At 35.8% G+C, this 23,692-nt stretch overlaps 1 protein-coding gene and 1 non-coding gene across 3 annotated transcripts in view; both read right to left on the bottom strand.

Moving 5' to 3' along the window:
* The window catches only part of LOC145660563 (uncharacterized), a 385,653-nt gene that overhangs the window by 26,697 nt on the left and 335,264 nt on the right, over positions 1-23,692 (bottom strand). The window contains exon 1 of one of the 2 annotated variants that reach the window (XR_014126833.1): positions 16,016-16,339. The exons of the other annotated variant lie outside the window; for it this stretch is intronic. The gene's annotated coding sequence lies outside the window, so the exon portion shown is untranslated. Of the gene's footprint in view, positions 1-16,015; positions 16,340-23,692 lie in introns of those variants that run through there. 2 annotated transcript variants of the gene reach the window in all.
* TRNAT-AGU (transfer RNA threonine (anticodon AGU)) lies at positions 231-304 on the bottom strand. The gene has a single exon. It is a non-coding gene; the product is annotated as a tRNA-Thr (tRNA).

The following is a 23,692-nucleotide window of genomic DNA, read 5'->3' as shown; positions in this document are numbered from 1 at the left end:
TAATAAATATTGTATTGTCATCGGGTTTACATATCTATACAAAATTTCAGACCTTTAACTAGTATGGGAGACGCATGACATAAAAGTTGTAAGATTTACACTTTAAAAAAAACCTTCTAACAAGAAGTGCTGTAATAAAAAGAAAGAAACAAAAAGTTCGATATGTCGATACTCGATACGATATGTTAGATTTATTGAAAACTATAAATCACTAGTGAAAAAGTTCGCTGAGGCACCGGAGGGATTCGAACCCTCGATCTCCTGTTTACTAGACAGGCGCTTTAACCAACTAAGCCACGGCGCCATATAGTAACAAGTCTACTAAAATATTTTTTACGTGCGAGATATCGTTCATGTAACACTTACTAAACAAATTATTATTATTATTATTATTATTATTATTAGTAGTAGTAGTAGTAGTAGTAGTAGTAATAATAATAATAATAGTAGTGGTAGTAGTAATTGTAGTAGTATTTAAATGCAGTCAAATAAGTGTAGTTACGTGGAATGAATTTCTCTCTTTCCTTATCTGAAATTGAGTTCTAGTACTAATATAAGTACTTATTTCGTATAATATTTATATTGCACTTATATTGATAAATGTCACATGTGAAAGATATCTCTTTTTTATCTATTACCAGGTACGTAAACAAGAGAGGGGGGTTCAGGGGACCAGGATCCCCCTTCGAAACCAGAAATGGGAAAAAAATTAAGAGAGAATGAAACAAAAAGAAACGAGAAAAAGAAAAATTACGGTTAAAAACAAAAAAACTACAGCAAGCGTTTGGTTACTCTTTCTTGAGAGGAGCTTTGTGTGGAGGAAACGAGGGGGGAGGTCAAGTTTAAAATTTATATTATTGTAACGGAGCATTTCGAATTCCATCCAGGTCATCATGAAAGGAAAATTGCTTTATTTGAATGATCAAAAGAAGGAACGTAGATATTGTAAAATCTTTTTCAATACTTTTTTTTATATTCTTTTACTCGCGACTTCTTCATAGTTTGTTATTAAAATACTTATTAACATATCCTCATTTTATTGTCCTAACAAACCAATATATGTTCTCAGTAAAATAGTTTAGATTGATTGAGCCTCTGGTGTGTAACCACAGCATTTCATATGACGCCTCCCCTCCTATGTTGTCAGTAAAACAATTTAGAATGTTCGAGCCCCTGGTGTGATAACCACAGTATTTCATGTCACGGACTGCTAACTTGCTGTCTATTACTATACAGTGATTTACACGCTCAAAAATTAAATGTGTAAGCATAGATACAAATATCACGGACTAGCCAAACATGGAAAGAAATATTGCATAATAATTCTTGCATTGATACAATATGTGAATTTACTGTTAAATTTGGAATATCTATTACACTCTCCCACTTGGGTTTATAAATATTTCAGGAGAAAAATTACAGTACACAAATTGAAAACAAATTTTGTATAAATAAATCTATAGTACACACATTTTAGATTATACAGAGTGGCCCGCATAAAATTGATTCACATTCTGAGTGGCATGCCCAAAGTGGGAGGTTCTCAAGTTTTAACTCTTTTCCCTTAAACAATCTATTCTCCAAAAATTACTTACTAATTTAAGATACGTATACAATAATTGTGAAGAGGTATGGCACTTCGGAGCTTGAGCTCTCCATGATGAAATTCTTTTTACATCATTGCAAATTTTGGAAACGAAACTCATTCGTTTGTTTTTATTTAATATTATCAGTGTGGGCTGTTAAGGAGTAAAATTAAAAAAAAAAGGCAAAGAACAGGATATAATGTAACGTTATTCCAGCCCGTATCTTACTTTTGTGTTTGAGGTACCCTTAAAGTAGGATAGAAAACAGATCAGAATGTTTATTTGTCATTAAACAGTGTCATTAGATTGCAGTAGATAGCGTCAACATTAAACAGTCATCAATAAAAATAATAAGATTTTCCAATACGGTTAACATCTTTCTTTAAATTCATTCTACTATGTATTCACCATGCAAGACAGAATTGTAAGGTAAAAAATGTTGGGAGATCGTTTACATAAATAAGAAAGAATAAAGATTCGAACACACTTCATTGAGGCATACCTGTTGTTACACATACAAAAAAAAATAAAATAAAATAAAAAAATAAATAATAATAATAATAATAATAATAATAATAATAATAATAATAATAATAATAATAATAATAATAAATAAAATAAATAAAATAAAATAAAACACTTTTATTTGCAATATGGATAGCCTTTCGCGTCTACTAGTACGAAACAACTTATTTAATAACAAACAACTCTATACCCCAAATTCCATAATTAATATAACTTCCAATCAATATATTGTGTTACAGCGTATCGAAAGGTTTACTCAAAATTAACGTTCATTATGCTCCACCTTTCTTGCATTACCTTGGGTTTTGATGATAATTTTAACAACAAATCGAAATGCTAAAGTAAATAATCTATAGCGCAATGTCACTAAAAGTGTCGGTTATCAACATTGCAACCTTCAATCTCTGTAATATCTTCAGTATTTTTATATGTTTTCATATCGATAGTAAAAAGAAAAAAAAGAGCAAATTATGTTACGTAAATGTACACTAGTGATTGATATATTGAAGTTTCTTCAACCAATGAGTTAAATTAGCATGACCTAGTCAAAGTACCAACATAGATGTAGATTATTATAAGGTTATAATTATCTTAACTATTTTTCGGGGTATGAGTTTCGCATATCTCAAGATTATTTCTTTCTATTTATCATCCGTGGCACATTAACACTAGCCTATTTTTCATACTTTAAAAAAAAAAAAAAAAAAAAAAAAAAAAAACACCATCATCACTACAACTACCATCATTACCTCAGAATCAGCATCTTGAGAGAGGGGAGAACTGACATAGACCAGCTGTGTGCATTATTTTCAGTATTGCCAGCTAACTCTCTTTATTTGTTGTCTCCAAACTGAACTCTACGTTTGTAACTAACACAAGTTAACATTTTCATTTTCTTCTTCGGGATTATTTTCTGATTGTATTCCTTAGATTCAATGAGCTGATCTTTGTTAGTGAGTGCATAAAATGAGCTTATATACGGTGTCCCTTATTTTGGGTAATTTCGTGTTGCGATACGCACACCCCTCAAATGTATTCTATGTGACCATAAACATTCATTAGTGAAATAGCAGCTCTCTACGAGAACGTTAACCCGTGCCGACTTGACGACAAAGTCATGAAATGGCGTTTCCACATTTTAATATAATTTAGAATTTCCAACCGTGATAACGGAGAAAATAAAGGAGACAGAGAAACGAAACTTTGCACGAAGCAACTAGAGAAAGGGCGACATTTACTCGTTTATTGACAAATAGCACCGGATGAACAGTGTTGCCAACCCAAGACAAAGTTGTATTTTTGTAAATGGAATGACCTAAATTGAATATCGTCATTGGAAGCAGCAATAAAAATAAAGACAAAAGAGATTGTGAAGGCAGATCAGTGTTGCAAACTTTTCGAGAAATAACGTGTAATATGTGTTGGCGCACACAGGGAGTGAGATACTAACATTTTGTACACCTTAAATCAGATATTGATAAGAATTGTTTGCGTTCACTCTAAGTCTAGAAGCATCCGCTGAACAATGTTGCTATCAACAGAAGGGAGAAATTGAGTTTGGAAGAGATACAATAACTCGGAAAAGGTCACTAGTGTTGTATGGTTTAGAACCTATAATGCAAGACAGAAAAGCATGAGGAGTAGCCGTGGTTATGTGAGATTGATAACTCACGTACTGACAGATATAATTGGTATCTTCTTAAAGTAGAGAACTAAGTTTGTAAAAGATGGCAACGCTGCACAGCAGGAGCATTTTTACTCTGGATTTCATCAAGGTTATTAGCGTCCTCAAAAGCCCACGAGTACATAAACCCATGCAAATTGAACGCTGTTTTCATATTTTAACCAGGTTGTTGGGATTCTAACCCGCTTTTACAAGATATCGTATATCTCGGTCAGTTGTCGATCTCACATAACCATGGTTCTACTCCTCATGCTCTACCGCCTTGCATTATAGGTTTTAAAGCATACAGAACTAGTGACCTTTTCCGAGTTGTTGTATCTCTTCCAAACTCAATTTCTCCCTTCTGTTGATGGCAACACTGTTCAACGGATGCTTCTAGACTTAGAGTCAACGCAAACAATTCTTGTCAATATCTGATTTAAATTGTACAAAACGTTAGTACCTTTCTCCCTGTGTGCGGCAACACATATTACACGTTATTTCTCAAAAAGTTTGCAACACTGATCTGCCTTCACAATCTCTTTTGTCTTTATTTTTATTGCTGCTTCCAATGACGATATTCAATTTAGGTCATTCCATTTACAAAACACAACTTTGTCTCGGGTTGGCAACACTATTCATCCGGTGCTGTTTGTCCCTAAACGGACAGATGTCGCCCTTTCTCTAGTTGCTTCGTGCAAAATTTCGTTTCTTTGTCCCTTTTAGTTTCTCCGTTATCACGGTTGGGAATTCTAAATTATATTAAAATGTGGAAACGGCATTTCATGACTGTCAAGTCGGCACGGGTTAACGTTCCCGAGGGGGGCTGCTATTTCACTAATGCGTGTTTATGGTCACATAGAATACATTTGAATGGTGTGTGTATCGCAACGCGAAATTACCCAAAATAAGGAACACCCTAATATATACAGGAGAAAGACAAAAAAATCTAAAATACACTTCATACTGGATACGTAAGTCTGGCCCTCCACTGTACAACGCGTGTTGAGGTTGCCGATTGTTTTTTTGTTTTCAATGTGTCATGTGGACCTTCCTCTTCCGTCAGCAGTAACCCGTTCACCTGTGAGTGTCGTGGTGTGAAAGTGGTGCGGTAAAATGGGCGACCTGACAGACTTCCAAAGAGACATGATCGTTTGGTGCCCGTCTGGTTGGAGCTTCAGTGGCAACAGTGGCGAACATTGTGGGGGTATCGAAAGGCACTGTGTTCAATGTCACGACGTATGCAAAGCGCAACAGTGGTCGAAAGACAATCCTGTCAGATAGGGACCGGAGGGCATTAAAACGGATTGTAGCAGCTAAAAAGAAGACCAATGCAATGAAAATTACGTCTGAACTCAATTTTGGCCTACAGAACCCGATTTCATCGAAAACAGTGCGACGGGAACTTCATAAAATGAAAATTCATGGCAGAGCCGCTATCGCCAAACCCCTGGTCACAGCAGTAAATGCGAAGAGGCGTATCCAGTGGTGCAAGGACCACAAGGCGTGGACTCATGAGCAGTGGAAACACGTAATGTGGTCCGATGAATCGACCTTCACCTTGTTTCCAACAACCGTATGGAGAACACCGTCGCAGGCCTATGATACAGACTGTCTGCTCCCCACTGTAAAGCATGGGGGGGTGTTAGGTTAAATTACTTAATCGGAAATCTTTATATCTTATCTAGATCACTTGTTTGTATCTATTTTACTACAACAGTAATCTACACAAAATCAATGCTTAGTAAATCTTCTTGAATCTTGTTTATTCTTTATCTGTACCTTTATCCTAGTTTCATTTATATTCCAACAGGGTGGTTCTGTTACAGTATGGGTAGTGATATCGTGGTTTTCCGCAAGTTACATCATAGCCCTGCATGGAATGAAGAATGCTAAGGCGTATGAGGCCATTTTGGGGGACCAGGTTCTACCCATGGCCCAAATATTGTTCCCTGATGGTGATGGCACCTACCAAGATGATTTGGCACCATGTCACGCTGCAAAAACGGTGAAATCATGGTTTGAGGAGCATGAGCAGGAGCTATCACACCTCCCCTGGGTCCCACAATCACCAGATCTAAACATCATTGAGCCATTGTGGTCTGAGTTAGAAAGGCATGTTCGGTCTTATTACCCTCCATCAGCATCTCTTAAGGAGCTGGAGCATGTTTTGGAGGAACAATGGTACGTATAAAATTCCACACACCACGATTCAGGAGCTGTATACCTCCATTTCACGTCGGATCCAAGCTGTTTTGGGCGCTAAAGGAGGCTCCACACCATACTACGTATGATTTTCACACTTTTGCAAACGTTTTAGAGTTTTGTCCCCGCTATATATATATGCTTTTGGCGTAAGAGACCTGGGTTCGATTCCCGGCGGCTGCTGAAAGGAACGCGTTAAACTCAAAATCAACTCTCTCTCTCTCTCTCTCTCTATATATATATATATATATATATATATATATATATATATATATATATATATATATACATATATATATATATATATACATTAAATAAAATCTTTGAGTTTTACGTCCCACTGTTATACGGGTTAGGCTAAAGGAGGTGATGATGAGTAATGAATGAAGAAAGTGGGAGGAAACGGGAGAACCCCGAGAAAACCCACGCACACGGTGTTTGTCCACCACAAAGTTCACTTGGCGGGGGCTGGTATCGAACCCGGGACCCCAAGCACCAGAGGTGAACGCTCTACCACTGAGCCACCGCTGCCCCCTATATATTTATATACAGTGGCGTATTTATGATTTTGTTTCGGGGGGCTTTGCTAACTTTCGGGGCTTTGCCTGAAAATGTGAAAATTCTGCAAGATATTTCATATACTTTACTATAGTAAGATTTTGGGGGGGGCTTAAGCCCGGAAGCCCCCCCCCTAAATACGCCACTGTATATATATTGGTTTAGATGTATTTAGCGGCAAATATCGTTGTAGTGTCGTTATAGATAAGCCATGCTCGGTTCAATTGCACGAGAAACACCCACCAACTTTAGCTAGATTTCCATTATTAGTTAGCATTGTTTATGAACCACATGATGATACCAACTGAAGTATGCAATGTAAATTGCATTACATTTCATTGGGAGCTCCTTCGTGGCTAAGCGGTTAGCGTATGCGCCTTTGGCGTGGGAGACCCGGGTTCGATTCCCGGCGGGAGCTCATGTGGTTCGGATTCCACGTTAATCAGTAGGTCCACGTCTCATATAGCCTCGCTGCTGAACGGGACGCTAAACTAAAATCAACTCAACTCAACTCAACATTTCATTGGAGTTTAGCGTCCCTTTCACCACTTATGTTATAATAAAACATGGACCTACTGTTTCACGTGGAATTCGAACCACATGAGATTACGCCGGGAATCGAATTCGGATCTCTTGTGCCGAAGACGCGTACGTTAACGATATACCCACAATATAGTGCCAGGCAATGTAAAGTTAACCCTGTTTTTCTTTAGAATGAATATATTAGTGTCAATTTTACATCCCCTTAAACTTTAAACCAGTGATCCCAGCTTCTTGGATGGGACTTGAAGAACAAGCGAGGGATCACAAGCTAACGACAGAAATAAACTATAAAATTATCAATACATTTAACAAATGTTATATGTTTGATATTTTGTCTTTCTTAGATTCCCATTCGAGATTTTTAAGTAATTAAACACTTAATAAATATAAACAGATGAAAGCGGTTTGTACAGTCCGCAGCAAAAAACCTGCAACATGAGCACGTAAGTTTATTGTGAAACTACGCTCAACAGCCCAGGGAATCAACATAACTTCTAAGTGGCACGAATCACACCAGCAGAAACCTCGGCGTCCTCCCGTGCACACTTATTTTGGAGCAAAAGACTTCGTCGTTTCACACGTATTCTGTATATAGCTAGATCCTTAAAGATCCTCTTCGTTTCTAAATGGGTATGTGGATAGCACCTTTGGCACAGGAGGGCCGGGTTCGATTCCCGGTAGAAGCTCATGCAGTTTGAGTCTTATGTTAAGCTGTAGCTTCACGTCTCATATAGGCTCCTGCTGAAAGGGACGCTAAATTCAAATCGAAAAAATCACATCTAAATTACTACATCTTTCCCGTAAATTTCCAGCTTTTGGCACCCGATTTCAAAACCTGTAGCAAATGCAACATATAATTGTTTGCGGCGTATTAAGACCTGTGATTTCAGATCTATTATACTTGCTCTTAATCTAACTCCCTATGCTATTCAGGTGTTTAATCTTTCCAGTGAATTATGAAACAAATCCTCCCTTGAAAGTATTCGAAGCAGAATGGAAATCCGCTGATGGAATAGGCCTATTTAAACATTACGGGCCTTATGCAGAGTTCTTCTGACGCGTGATTAGTGTCATACTAAAGAGTTCGACTAACATATGTTTCCTGCAGTAGTCAGACCTTTAGTACGATGCTAACCATACGTCAGAACGACTCTGCATAAGACCTTACGAGTTTCGTATAAAGATAATTAAGATATAAATTCCTGCAGTTCGTACGTGCATTCGACGTGTAGAAGTATTTTGTAACTGATGTTATGGTTGTGTTTTTATTGATAAGGGTTTCTCGATGCAATTATGTCATCATATGCGTAAAATACACGCCAATCTGTGCTGGGTAGTCTGTACAAGTCAGTTTTGCATCAAATCCGCACCAAGGCAGGGAGAAACAGGAAACACAAGCGAGAGTTTATAAAATTTAAGTGATAATGTTTAAAGCAGTGGTTCCCAACCGTGTTTACCTGGCGCTTCCTTCTTAAACCCTGTATACTTCTCGCTAACTCTCCTCCCGCTAATTGGCCATATATGTTTTTGTCTGATCCATTTATGATTTAGCTTCAGCATTGAAATCTCAAATCCTCAATAATAATAATAATAATAATAATAATAATAATAATAATAATAATAATAATAATAATAATAATAATAATAATAATAATATACAATAGTAACCATATTTTCATCTTTAGTCCCTCGTGTCTATATGATTAGCATAGACGTCTTCGGCATTAGAAATCTGAATTTGATTCCCAGTGAGAACTTATGCAGTTAGGATTTTACGTTAAGCTGTAGCTTCACGTATGTATCACATAGCTTTCCTGCTGAATAGGACTCCAAATCTCAAATCACTCAAATTGTTTTCATCTGTTTATGTTTATTAAGTGTTTAATTACTTAAAAATCTCGAAAGACAAAATATCAAACACCATCTGTTAAGTGTACTGATAATTTTATAGTTTATTTCTGTCATTAGCTTGTGATCCCTCGCTTGTTTTTCAAGTCTCCTCCAGGAACTTGACAGGGACTTTATGGCAAGTGACCTGTAGATGATGGCAGAATGAAGCATATGAACATTAGATCTGTTAAACAAAGTAAAATAACAATAAAAAAGTAGCTTTTTTCATCAACACCGAGTTTTACACCAACTAACACAGCCAAAAGCGAGTTGTTACCAGCTCCATATCTATTCCTGTATTTTATTATCCTCAAATATTATTTGCTGCTCTGTGAACTAAATATTGTTCTCTGTTTGTTAAAGGTGCTTTAACTTATCTAGTGTGTACATCAACCAAACAATTCAAAATGTTACAATGGGATTTAATTTGCTCGGAAAACAATTGATAAGATTTCATGGATACATCTCTTAATCTTGTTATCACTGCTGTTTGTTATTTCATTCTGTTATCAGTGAACACAGACACACATACATGCACATGGGTGCAAATAAGATAAATAACAAACTTGTTAAACTTTCAAATAAAAACAAAACGCATTTTTAAAAAATCGTTCTGGAAGGAATTCCAGTAATTTGAAATTGACTATTAAAATATTTACATACATTATGTCGTGGAATTCGGGTTAAAATATGTCAGCATATATGCGGACGTGTCTACGTTTTAAGAGTAAAATTTCCGTCCGCATACATTTTATGAAATTTCTTGATTTGACCGCGTTTTGTAGGTTTAAATGTACCTAATGTGTCACCTCAGAAGTCTAAATAATGTAGTCTAATGTATTCCTTTAGCGGAATTCAATTTCAGGCACTTCATACGTTGAGATGTGTTTGGCCATTTGTATTCAAAGGAGGAGTGAATTAGGATTAGGCTAAGGGCTAAGGGATGAGGACCCCGACAGAAAACTCCTGGTCCTCCTGGTTGGGGGTTAAGCGTTGGGCTAGCAACCCAACCTTGTAAAACACAAGTTCAGAAACCTCAACTTAAGCCTCGGATAGATAGGATGACGAGAACTAAGACGATGGCAGAGCGGGATCTGGCTATTGCGACATGGAATATACGAACAATGATGCAACCGGGTAAAATGCAAGAGATTGCTGGAAACTGAGAAATAATCGAGCACCCGGCGAAGACGATATCATCGCAGAAATGGTTAAATACTCCGCACCTGAAGTTAAACAAGAAATTCACAAGCTTATAAAAGTGATATGGGAGGAAGAAAGAATGCCCAGCGGCTGGAAAGTGGGAATAATATGTCCAATTCACAAGAAAGGTGACAGGTTGGATTGTGCAAACTATAGAGGAGTCACATTACTTAACATAGCATACAAAGTAATGTCCACTGTAATAAACGAAAGACTGTGGAAATACTCTGAGAATATAATTGGGGAATATTAAGTAGGATTTAGGCCCAACAGAAGCACAACGGATCAGTTATTTACATTATAACAAATAGTAGAGAACCATCAGGAACATAATGTTACTTTGCACATGTTATTTATAGATTTTAAGAGTGCTTTCGACAGCATTAATATAACGACCTTGATTAACACATTGAAGGAATTTGGCATACCTAGGAAATTGGTGCGATTAATAGAAATGACAATAGAACAAACAAAAGCCAAGGTGAAAATAGGAGACAATATAACAGACTCATTTGAATATAATGGTGGAGTCAAACAGGGAGATGGTCTCTCGACGACACTATTCGATACAGCATTACATAGAGCAATAAATAAAATAGACAAACGAGGAACCATATTCACCAAACTGAGCGAGATATTAGCCTACGCAGATGATGTTACAATCATAGCGAGAACTGAAAGAGAACTGAAACAAATATACATCAAATTGGAAAAAGAGGCTGGAAAAATGGGATTAAGAGTCAACGTAGGAAAAACTAAGTACATGATAATATCTCAAAAATGAAAGAAAGGAACATAACGGAATTGAAGATAGAAAACAAGACCTTCGAGGCTGTAAGAAGCTTTAAATATCTAGGTATGACACTGAACAACGGAATGAGTGATACAATACAGGAAAGAATACAAGCAGGGAACAAAGCATTCTATTTTAACATGCGGCTGCTGAAGAGTAAATTAATTAGTAAGGCCACAAAAATGAAGATTTATAAAACAATGATTCGGCCGGTAATAACCTACGGGACGGAAGTTATGAGATATGCTCAGGAAGCGGAATGAAAACATGTCCAGGATATTTGAAAGAAGAATTATAAGAAAGATTTACGGACCCGTGAAAGAGGGCGACGAATGGAGAAGAAGTAATGAGGAAATAGCTAATATATTGGAGAATCAGGATATAGTTAGATTCATTAAGGCTCAGCGGTTAAGATGGTTTGGACATGTGGAAAGAATGACGGCTGACAGACTGCCGAAGAAAGTCCTGCACGAAAGAATGTATACGTAACTGTTTTCATAAGGAGTTAGCCAGGTGGAAATGTGTCAGAATTTTGGCATTTCAAAGGATGGTAACACTACATATAATGGATGATAAATTTTAAATAATAAAAGAATGTATATGTCTGTGTCAGTCATCAGCTTTTTGCATAGAAAGAAGCACCTACAACCACCATATTTTGCACATAGATAGATTTTTACATCATAGTTTCTAGTTACCAGTTTCAACGTTCCTCACCATATTTCGCACATAGATAATGTGTAAGATTTTTTTTTTCTATTTTCAGCTTGAGGGGCGGTGGTCAAAATGTATGCATAAAAGGAGAGGACAAATATCCAGGATGTCGAGTATTAATGTCAAATCCATAGTTTTTAGGGTTGCTCAGATTAATACTGATACTCCTTACGCCGTTCAAGTTCAAGTTTAGCTCCCATCATCATGGGGGTAAGGGTGAATAATAACATGTTCAAAATGATCAGTATTAGTGTCGAATCCATAGTTTTTAGTATTGCTGTGCTGATTAGTTACAGTGCCGATGACATTTTAGCCCAAGTGTAGGCAAGAAGGGGCGCGTCAACTGGCTCGAAAATAGACATAGGCTACTCCATAGGCGCTACTTTTCGTTTTTTATTTTACTCATATTGATAGGGTTAACGTCGAAGGCGTTGCTGTTCATTATTTATTTATTTATTTATCTCAGATTGACAGGGCAAAGCTGAAGGCGTTGCTGTTCATTATTTATTTATTTATCTCAGGTTGATAGAGGCAAAGCTGAAGGCGTTGCTATTCATTATTTATTTGTTTATCTCAGATTGACAGGACAAAGCTGAAGGCGATGGTGTTCATTATTTATTTAATTATTTATTTATTTATCTCAGGTTGATAGAGGCAAAGCTGAAGACGTTGCTATTCATTATTTATTTATTTATCTCAGATTGACAGGACAAAGCTGAAGGCGATGGTGTTCATTATTTATTTATTTATCTCAGTTTGATAGAGGCAAAGCTGAAGGCGTTGCTATTCATTATTTTTTTTATTTATCTCAGATTGACAGGACAAAGCTGAAGACGTTGGTGTTCATTATTTATTTAATTATTTATTTATTTATCTCAGGTTGATAGAGGCAAAGCTGAAGGCGTTGCTATTCATTATTTATTTATTTATCTCAGATTGACAGGGGCAAAGCTGAAGGAGTTGCTGTTCGTTGTTTATTGATTCTTTTACTTCACTCATATTGACAAGAGGGAACGCCATAAGCGTTGCTTTTTGTTACTTAAATATTTCACTCACATAGATAGAGGCAACGCCTAAGGCATTCTATTCCTTATTTATTTATTTATCTCATATTACTTAAACTATGATATACCGTATTGCATAAATTTTATCCTCCCCGTCCGAAGAACGGATAGTTCAGCTAGTTACAATAATAACAGACAGACTTCATCACCCATCTTCTACGAATGTTGTATAAATGATAATGTGCAGAAGAAATGATTGTATAGTTTGCAGTGTTCGTAGATTGAGAGAAATTCTTCTAATCTAAGATTTGGTGGCACATTTTAGAAAACAAGGTAAATAGAATTTGAAGGCAAAACGATAAAACCGAGTAAAATAGTTGACTTGACTTGCAGACCGAATTGTATGACACTGTTTCCTACATTCTACTGAGAAAAAGAGGTAATCCTGAATTCTTTTCAGTTCCTTTCAAATTTCAAAGCCTTCCATGTTAGACTTTCAAACTATACTAAGCGTAGGTATCTCAAGTCTTATAGATCGGCTTTGTTCGTCCTTCTGTTGTTAGGCATCAGACAAAAACGGTAAAAGATATCGAGAAGCGTTTTATTGGAATCAATTCAGTGTCCAAAGATAGAACCCTTCAACTCTGTTAAACTTCTGTTCAAATCGAAAATGGTACAAATCAATCGTTTCCGGTTTCAACTTTGATCACCATAACACTAATGGTAATACATAGCCACAAGCGTTTTCTTGTCTTTCTTTTTTTCCTTCCTATTTTGATTTTAATGGGGCGGGAGATCGATTCTAATTCTGAAGAAAAAAATGTAATTTCCACCCGTAACACTCTGCTAAAACTGGAAATTTACGAGTGGATCCAGTTTCAATGTTGCTCACCATACAGCAAAAACAGTGAATATAATACGAAGTGATATTATGTACTGCACCCAAGAATAAGTTTTATCTCTTCCTTTATCCCTCTATTGAAACCATAAATGGTGAAAGCACATGATTTCCCATTTCAAAGCTAAATACAGTAGTGAAAACGGTAATAGATAGCGAGTAATTTAGCTTTTATACCTTTAAGTACAAAATTGGCTTCATAGTCATTTTCATAGAAGACATGATTCTTGTACGATCGTCAATTTTTAAGTTTACAAAAAAAAAGTGCTTTTCTCGAAAACTACGTATGAGGTTTCATACTGACATACGTATATCGTTTTGTTCAGCTGAATGATATCTATTGATTGGATATATCACATCTTCGAACATTTTTTCCCGTTAAACACATAACTCAAGAAGCTGAGTGTTTATTTAAATAATATGAGATAATATGAGTAACAAATATTAGAAATACTTAACAACAGAGAGCAGAGCATTCGTTTTCTCTAATGGGGTTGACATTCATGTCTGCTTCCCCTCTTGCAACTAATAAAATAATATAATGTGGTTTGTTTTATCAGGTTATCTATCATATTTTAAGTTCAATAACTTGCGTTGTCCTTGGTTTAAAGTGTCTCTGAAGATAATGATGATGAAAAGAATTGGGCCACCGTCTTGAAAACACTTTTTAGTTCTGAAAGATTATTATTAATCAGTTCTTGTTGTAAAAATATCTGTACCCGTTTGGGATATATTTCACAATTGTGACAACTCCTTCAATTTTCTATAAGGTTGACTGCCATGAGCATCATATGTGGTGCTCGCCTTTTTTTCTCTGTAAGGCCATGAGCATCACATATGGTGCTCGGCTTCTATTGGTACATTTTCGGGAAAAACAAAATATTACGACAACAATGTGATATAACTATCCATAACGACCTAAAGGTAAGCAGGAATTGTACTGGCCTCGTGGGACCAGTACCCTCAAATCACCTTGGCAGTCAACCTGTTAACGATAGATCCGTGATTAGTTGAAAACAATATAAATTATAAGTATTGTTTTCTTTCTTTCCTCTTTTTAGTACAATTTTGAGTTCCTTTTTTCTAGTGTATTATATATATTGTACTTTCGACCAAAGAACCAACGAAGAAAATTTTGGACGAGTACCCTAGGAAAGAATATAACTGATTTTTCAACATTTCACCCCACTATTTACACAAAAGTTCATTTATGGATATTTGTTAGGATGTTTGTCAGCATATGCAAAGATCTACTATCCATTTCATAAAGATAGGCCCCTGACTTCGCGATGCTGCCGTGACGTCCAGTCAAAACTTATATTTCATTGTCATACCTCGTTGGAATTGTTGGAATGTTGTCTTTTCAGTACTTAAGATATAAAAATTTTCTTTGTACTATGTAGTGAGAAAAAAATAAAAATTAATGAAAAAGTGCGTATTTTTTCGTACTTTTTTGGTAGATCAATGTTTATAGAGCTATATCTCAGAAAAGAGATCACGTGAAATAATTTCCTGTGTACAGTATGTAGATGCATCCATTAACTGTAAGATGTGAAAAGTTCAGTTTTCATCACTTGATATTTTTTGTGTAATTAAAACAAATGTACGACGCTCTGATCTCCTTTACCATGGTAGGTAGAGAAACGTACAAAACACTGTTCGAAAATTTGGAAGTCTAGTGTTCCAAATATTTGGAACTATAAACAAAAAAGGGTTTAGTTGGTAGAGTATTTATTTTTTTAAAAAAAATGTTTACTTCAACATATTCTCTGCGTTAAGCGGTGAGCCATGTTGCAACCCAATCTTTAAATTCCCCGCGCTTATATGAAGAAACAGCATACAGTAAATGGAAGTGTGGCAACGCTGTCGTGCACTGTTGTCGCGTTCAGGAAGCTTGTAGCGTGAAGCCTACTTCATACGAATGTAATAGGAAAAGTATTTATTATAACCTTTCACAACATCATAAAAATATTAATGCATGCACACTTATGTCCAAAATTATTGTCGCATGTCTATAAATATGTTATTGTAGGAATATAATTTGATAACGAATTCGCCTGGTATTTCTTATAATGTTAGTATGTGTATAATCGGCAAAGACATGTATGTGGCAAATTTCATGTCAAAAGAGCAGTAAATAAGAACAATAAAACGAAACTAAAATTTTCTTATCCATTTAGGAACATTTTGTTTTACTCATGCTAATTTTCGTATTCTTTTCCTATGAAATTTATTACAAATATACATTTCCCGACTCTACATATAGTATCAGTATTAAAAGTACCCTGCAAAATCATTATCAAATTATATTCTTACAAGAAGACAGTTATAGATATGCGACAATAATTTTGGACATGAGTGTACACATCTCAATGTAATCGAAATAAAACGTTGAAGAAACACAACCAAAAACTCATCTCTTAATCTACTTACTTCATTCACTTTCGTCATGGCTTTGTTGACTCATCGCTGCTCCTGCTATCTTCCCTAATATTTATAAACAATGGCTCCATTTCTACCTCAAGATTTATCAACATAGGGTCTACACACTCTACAGCTTACGAACATGTTAAAGGTTAAAAAGAAATGTTGGCAATCATGTGTTCACCCAAGTTCTGCGATCAATTCCCCTGCCGAATGTAACATAGAATGAGTCCTTTGTTTTCTTTCAACGAAAGTAAACAATGCAATGAGTAGGTGACGAGGGCTGTATTTGCGTCTAATCACGTCGCACTGATTAAATCTTAAACATTTTCCTTCGGTTCGTAGGCGTCAAAAACTTCCACACACACTCACATCATATGGGTTCATTTCAACGAAACGGACGAATGGGCATTTATATTTTTGTGAGTATATCTTGTGCTTTTTGATTGAAAAAAAATGGATATTCCTTCACGAGCGGCGATGTTACAAAAAGAAGAGGCAAAATGTTTAGCGATAATGAAATTGCAGAACTGATGAATGACTCCGACTCAGACGGTTATGAGTTAGTAATTAATAGTAAGGACATTGATTATTCTGTGCTCAGTGGCGTATCCGGGAGTGAACAAGATAGTAACTCTGTTTCAAGTAAACCTGAAGCTGTGCCGAAAAAAAAAACGCGTCATTTCTATTCAAAGGCAGATTCTAATGTAGCTTGGAGCTCTTAGATCTGAAAACAGATTTTCTGTGAAGTGTAAACTCAATATTACATATCAACTAAGGTTGTATCATATAATAAAGTTTGTGCATGTTCTTGTTTCTGTGCAAGTGTATTTTGTACTGCGTGCAATAAGTGAAAAACTGACAAAAAGCAACAAATTTTCGAGGACCATCACATGCAAATCCAAACAAGGTAAGAGTTTGCTTTTCTAATTTTGAACACTTGGTACATTTACTGTATATCCTGTTAATTTCTAAGAAATTGGTTTAAAATCTGTGGAGACATTACATTTTAAAAATATCTCTAAAAAGTGCCGGACAGTGTGCGTGACAAGTTTAAATACCCGTCCGGCTGAGAGTCTATACGCGCCAGGAAAATGTGGCAACGTAGCACTCCGTATAAACTGCGATAGCGAAGGGCGCAAAGCAGAAATAATCATAATGTCATATTTGTGATTGTTTATCTTTTAAAACAAGTCAAAACAGTTTGGTTGAAAAAGCTATTTTAAGATCTTTCTAAAAGTTTTTTCAGATTGTTAATACACCGCAGCAATTCAGAGATAATGATGTCTCACTTTTTACTGAATAACAAGAAAATTACTACGTGTTGAGTAATGAAATTTTCAGAACTTACAGGTAATAGATGCACCTACATATCGTGCACAGGAAATTATTTCATGTTATCTCATTTCCGAGATATAGTCCTATAAACATTGATTTACCAAAAAAGTACGAAAAAATACGCACTTTTTCATTAATTTCTATTTTTTTCTCACTACACAGAACAAAGAAAACTTGTATGTCTTAAGTATTGAAAAGACAACATTCCAACAATTCCAACGAGGTACGACAATGCAGTATAAGTTTTGACTGGACGTCACGGCAGCACCGCGAAGTCAGGGGCCTATCTTTATGAAATGGATAGTAGTGTCGAAATCTTTTTTTTTTTTTTTTTTAACTTCGGGGTTTACATAGAGTTGTCCAAGGGGAAAAGGGGGCTTCATGTTTTATTCTGTACACTCGAAAGGGAATTTCACCGAAAGATGAAAATCGAAAGCTTCATTTTTTTTAACAACTTTAGCGACTTTATTCTTTACCCTTAGTAACCCTTAGTACCCTTAATGTTGCATTATTCGTATCTCTCGCCAAAATCAGGAACAAAAGGAGAGAATGGTTCGAAGGATTGTTGTTTATTCTTCATAAGTAAATGTGTTATCAGCAACAGTATGAAATGGCATGGCTTACGATGTAATTAATAGAAAATAGAAGGTAGAAAGTAAATAAAGTGGTCTGTATCCATAATCTATTCATTTACTTAGCTGAACACTAAAAAAGGCATAATTAGGTGAAGGTTAAAAGAAAAATTAAAATCAGTGAGAATTTGATAGATTGTTGGTTACTTAGCATCCATGCCCCCATTTTTTAGCACAGAGACTACAGAAAACATAGACCTATACTGTAAGATGGAATTCAATCCGAAACACCGCAATACGTTCTAATTTCAAGGTTCTTACATAGGGAATCGGACTTGGGACCAGGTGAGAATTCGAGTGCATGTTCTTATAATAAAGTATGTTCTCTTGTTCCTCAACTAGTATCTTCCTCTTTGTAAGAAGGAGCATCTTCAAAGAAAAGTAGTTATGATCAAAAGAAACAAGAGCCACAAAGAATTATTTTCCTCTGGCATCCTATTCCAATTATCACTATTTGAAAAGAGGTTAGTACCCAAAGGTGTCTTCCCACTTGCGACAGTCCTATTAGCGACAGGAACTGTTTACTGTCCTATGAGCGACCGATTCGACCTGTTAACTGCCCTATGAGTCACCGGTTAGTTCATACTAAGATAATGGAAGAAGATAAGGTTCTCTCTTCTTTAACTTGTTTCATACTAATGTGATTTAGAACCTAACAAAATGTACTATGAAAAATTTCGCTCTACCTGAATTTAATACGTGAGACTGCTCTCATTACATTAACAATCTTTTATACGTTTTTCCTAATATTATATTTTTGAATTAATTTCTATAAATACACTGACTATATCAAGGGGAAAACTAACTAAATACTTAGAGTAGCTCCGTCTTTGTCAATAATTCTAATATAATTAAAAATTTCATGTTAAAATTATACGAAACATAAGTTTAGATTGAATATGTTTATGACATAAGAAAGAAATCAGAAAGAGGTAGGGGCGCCCGAAAAAAATTTCTAGGGAAGGGCATCTCCATGGTTGCTGTATCGCTTCTGGTATATCTGATATTTAATATATGTGGTTTGCTATATTACGTATACATTTTTGTGAGTCAGGGGGGCAACCCCTGCCTTCCAATCGGGCGCCCATGGAAAGAGGGTGTTCACCACTTGAGGATATCAAAGAAATCTAAAAACACGGTGTATTCGAAGAAATTATTACACAAGTTACAAATCTCTCGCAGGACTTAACAGTTCGTCTAGTTATAGGGTACTATTTCAGATTGCTACACGACAAGCTTTTATGTAGGCAAATTAAGCAATTAGTTTATGTTTTAGTAGCTTACAATAGGGAAGAAGGTAGTTTAAAGACTGTTTGCCTTTTGGATTGTTTAGAGTGAACTGCATTGTAATTAGTGGGATTGGTTGAAAATAGCCAATCAGATGTAAGGGATATCAAAAGCTGTCTTTTGTCATTGACTTTTTTTTTTATTTTATTCACGGCGAAACTGTTACACGTTTAAGTTTTTCAAAATAAAATATATTACTGGGCTTAGTGAGTAATTAGATTTGAACCAAATTAAGTACAGAAAACAGAGCTTTTGAAAAAGGGGGTATCACAACTGGATTTTCAATAATTACATAGGAATATACTTTTTATAGAAATATCCCTGTTGTCTCGTTAAATTATTTGATGTTTTATGTCAAATATAACTCAAAATTAAAATAAGTTTTATTTGCACTCACAGCAGAGGAAAAATATATTTGACGAACAGTATCACTGGCACGTACATATTTCATACCAAGGTTGTTCGGGCGCTAATAACGCCAGAGGCAAACATACTTTAGGAGATGGAATCATATCATCTTCCATCATCTCAATGTAAATGAATCGGTCGCTCATAGGACAGATAACAGTTCCTGTCGCTAATAGGAGTGTCGCTTCTGGGACTAATTCGTACCAAAGACCACCATAAAGAAATCACTCTTAGATCTTATGACATTGACTTTATGAAAATCACAGCAGTCCATGTGGGTAAACATATCTGTTTACATGTGAAGTGTAGGCACAATTGAAAGAACGTTACATATTACCACAGAGAAATAACAAGAATAGAAATCTTGTTATTTTCTCTGTGATATTACCAACGCAGCATGAATGTTTCACTGAACACATTTCTATTTAAAAAGAGCCAACTACATCGCGTTTAGAAAAATTAAATTCCTTCACTAGAAGACAAAATTAGTGAAACAATCAGAATTATTGGTGAGAACATGCTTTCAAGGGAGCCAACTAAAACATTTTGTAGAGCAATAAACTAGTTGTCTTTTACCTAAAATGGTTGTTCCGCCCGAGACTTTGGCCCCCTATACATTCTTAATTAAATTAGGTCGTACTTAAATATTATTTTATTCATTCACCAACCACTCCAAACTCCATACCATATTTATGGAATTATTCATAACTCAAAATTTGCGTAAGGGGGCGCGGTGGCTCAGTTGTGGAGTGTTCACCTTCGGTGCTTGGTGTCCCTGGTTCGATCCCAGCTCGCGCCGTGTGGGCTTTGTGGTGGACAAACTTCGTGCTCGTGGGTTTTATCTGGGTTCTCTCGTTTCCTGCCACTTTCTTCATTCCGCCATTTCACTCATCTCTCATCATCACCGTCTCCTTTAGCCTACCCGGCATAACCGTGGGGATGGGATGTAAAACTTAAAGATTTCATTTCATTTCATTTTCAAAATCTGCGTTTTAGTTTACGATATTCAATGTCATATAGAACTGATTTTGCGATGTTATGTCAATGACGCAAATTAAACATTTATACTCCTTGTTATTTTCTTCCACAAACCTACCACCAAATCTTAAATCGTTTTTCTGCGTTGCGTTGCGGTTCGTAAAATCTTGCAAAGATGGATACGCAATAAGGCTTCTGTACCAGGGGTGTACACAGGGAGTGGGTCCTGGGGGTCCGGACCCCGCCGAAATCCCGAATTTTTTGAAAATGTAGTCTACTTTTAGGGACAATTTTAGAAATTTTCATATAATTTAGCCTCAAATTGTATTTGGACCCCCGAAACGCTTTAGACCCCTCCTGAAATAAATTCCTGCGTACGTCCCTGCTCTGTACAGTCATCATAAAACCAGTATTTTTAGACTACACCATGGTTCTGTGCCCACTAGAAGTCTTTTGCTACGGTGTTATGTAACAACTCCTATTGCTTCTATTTCTGCTTTCTACTTCATATCATCCTAGATCAGTCATTTCCAAGTGGCTTGTGTAGGAGCAAACTCTTAGGATCGGAGGAAATCAGAGGATGATAGAGCAAAAGAGGGAAAGGGACGAGGTAGAGGAAAAGAATAAAATAAGTGTTGAAAATATACTACTAGTCATAAATACACAATTGCGTATCTGCAGAACCATCGACGTTTTGCTTTACTTGTCATCACTATTTATTACCGACTCCAGTTTACTGTGTGTTCCTTGTTCTGTCTCTGTGGTTTACTAAGAATGAAAGCAATAAATTCTAAAGTCCTAAACATTACTGTATTCAATGAATGTGTTCAACATATTCATATCATGACTAGATGACGTTATTCATCATTGGACATGGCAATGTCGAAAGATAGATGATTTATGAATGATCGTTGAATATTCTTGCATGTAACTGAAACCCACTGGAAGTATTTGTTTGCATTTCCGTGAAATGGTGACATTCGGTGGGCATTCCATGAGTCACATCCGTGTTCATATAATACAGAACATTTTCCTAATTTTTATTCACGTACATGTAATCAGAAGATTGTTATCGTGTGTATTTTCAGAATACTTTATAAAAATGAACACAAAATAGATGACAATTCACAATCTATGAATGGCTTTGTTTCTCTCTCTCTCTCTCTCTCTATATATATATATATATATATATATATATATATATATATATATATATATATATATATATTAATGCTTCAAATACCCACGGAGATAATGTATACACTAAATGCTGAATGGTATCATTCATAAGTACATCCAGAATTTTAAGTGAAAGAGAACAACTAATCTACCGAATATTACTGAAGTCTTTGTGTTAAAATTAATGTTTTTGTTGTTTACATTTTGTTATAGTGTTATGCACGCAGAATAAGTCATTTTCGGAGTCTGTCAAGCTGATAATAATGACTTAAAGCTGATAATAATGACTATTCAACTATACACACTATTATTTTATACAACTTGTAGTTTCAACGTAATAATAATAATGTTCTAAGAACTGATCTAGTGGCAGTACTACTAAATTCCAACTACTTCTAGTTTTGGTAGAGTGCTGTGGATTGTGATGGTATGTTCTCTTGAGATGCTGAATCTATAGCTGAAATCCGCTTGATACTACTACCTATTACTGTTTCTTCTCAGGTGAACAACGTTAAAATTGGAAACAGTTGATTTCAAGCACTTCCTGTTTGAATATGAAGGGTAACGGAAGATTTAGATCCTATTCTTGGAACACTTAATCGATTGCAATAAATCACTTTTCGATATTTCTTACCGATTTTGGTCTATGGAAATCAATATTGGAACCGCTGTCTACTAGTGAGTTTCAACCATTTCCAGTTTCGGTACAGTGTTGCAACTGGTGATTATATGTTCTCTTGAGACGTTGAACGGATTGAGATAAACCATTTGTTGCTATCTATTACCGTTTTTGTTATATGGCGATAAACGTTGAATCCGGAAATGGTTGGTTTCTACTACTTTCAGTTTGAATAGAGGGTTAACCTAGGCTATGAAACCTATTCTTCAGAAGTTGAATCGATTAAAAAACTGTTTCTCGGTATCTTTTTACTGTTTTTGCTCTATAATAGTGGTAAATTTCAACTAAAACCGGAAGTAGTAGTAAATTTCAACCACTTCCGGTTTTGACAGAGTGTTTGTTGATGGTGATGATGTTCTTCCACGAAATGCTGAATCGATTGTTTAAAACACACACACACACACACACACACACACTTGTCACTGTCTCTTATCGATTTTGTACTACAGTGGAAACATCGAAACTTCAACCATTTTCATACCTAATACCTAATCTCAACCACTTTCGGTTTGAATAACAGGTTAACGGAAAAGATGGAGCCTGTTCTTCGGATTTGCAAAAATCTGTTTCTTGATATAACTTTTTCGTTTTTCCTCTGAAACATCAATAAACAGACATACGTACAGACGGACATAGCAGTTGTATAAGATTTCCGACACTGCATAGCATAATAATATACATTTGGAAGTCTAATAATACACATTTTGGAGACAAGTAAAGAAAATCCTCCACACTTAAACGTTTCCTCTTCTGTTCTTCCATTATCACTTTTACCCCTTCCTTTGCTTCACCTATTTTATATTCCCCTTTCCGAGCCTGTTATTCGGCAGATCCTTCTCATCTTTTTTTGGTCCTAATTTTTTGCTCGTCTTTCTCTCCAGAGTGCCTCACCTGTTCAGTTGTAGTGGATCTCTTTTTTTTTAATCTTATTTACAGGTGTAAGTTGTAAAAAGAAAGAAAAAAACTTTGCTTTTGAAGTCCCAGGTAATATATGCTGAACCTGCTTTGCTATAGCCTCAAAATTTATTTTATAACCTTCCTATTCTATTTCTTCTTCACAGTATCTCGCTCTCCTCCATATTATGGGGTCAGACATCTTTTATTCTCTCTTTTCATAAGTCTTCTTCTGTTATGTATTCGCTCTGCTCTGCAGGCACCTGTAGCCGTTTCGGCATTCAAATTGTC

The sequence above is a fragment of the Thermobia domestica genome, chromosome 9 (assembly GCF_964235325.1).
Source record: "Thermobia domestica chromosome 9, izTheDome1.hap1.1, whole genome shotgun sequence".
Taxonomy (NCBI): domain Eukaryota; kingdom Metazoa; phylum Arthropoda; class Insecta; order Zygentoma; family Lepismatidae; genus Thermobia; species Thermobia domestica.
Note: the sequence above shows the minus strand (reverse complement) of the source record. Positions and strands in the feature narration are given on the sequence as shown.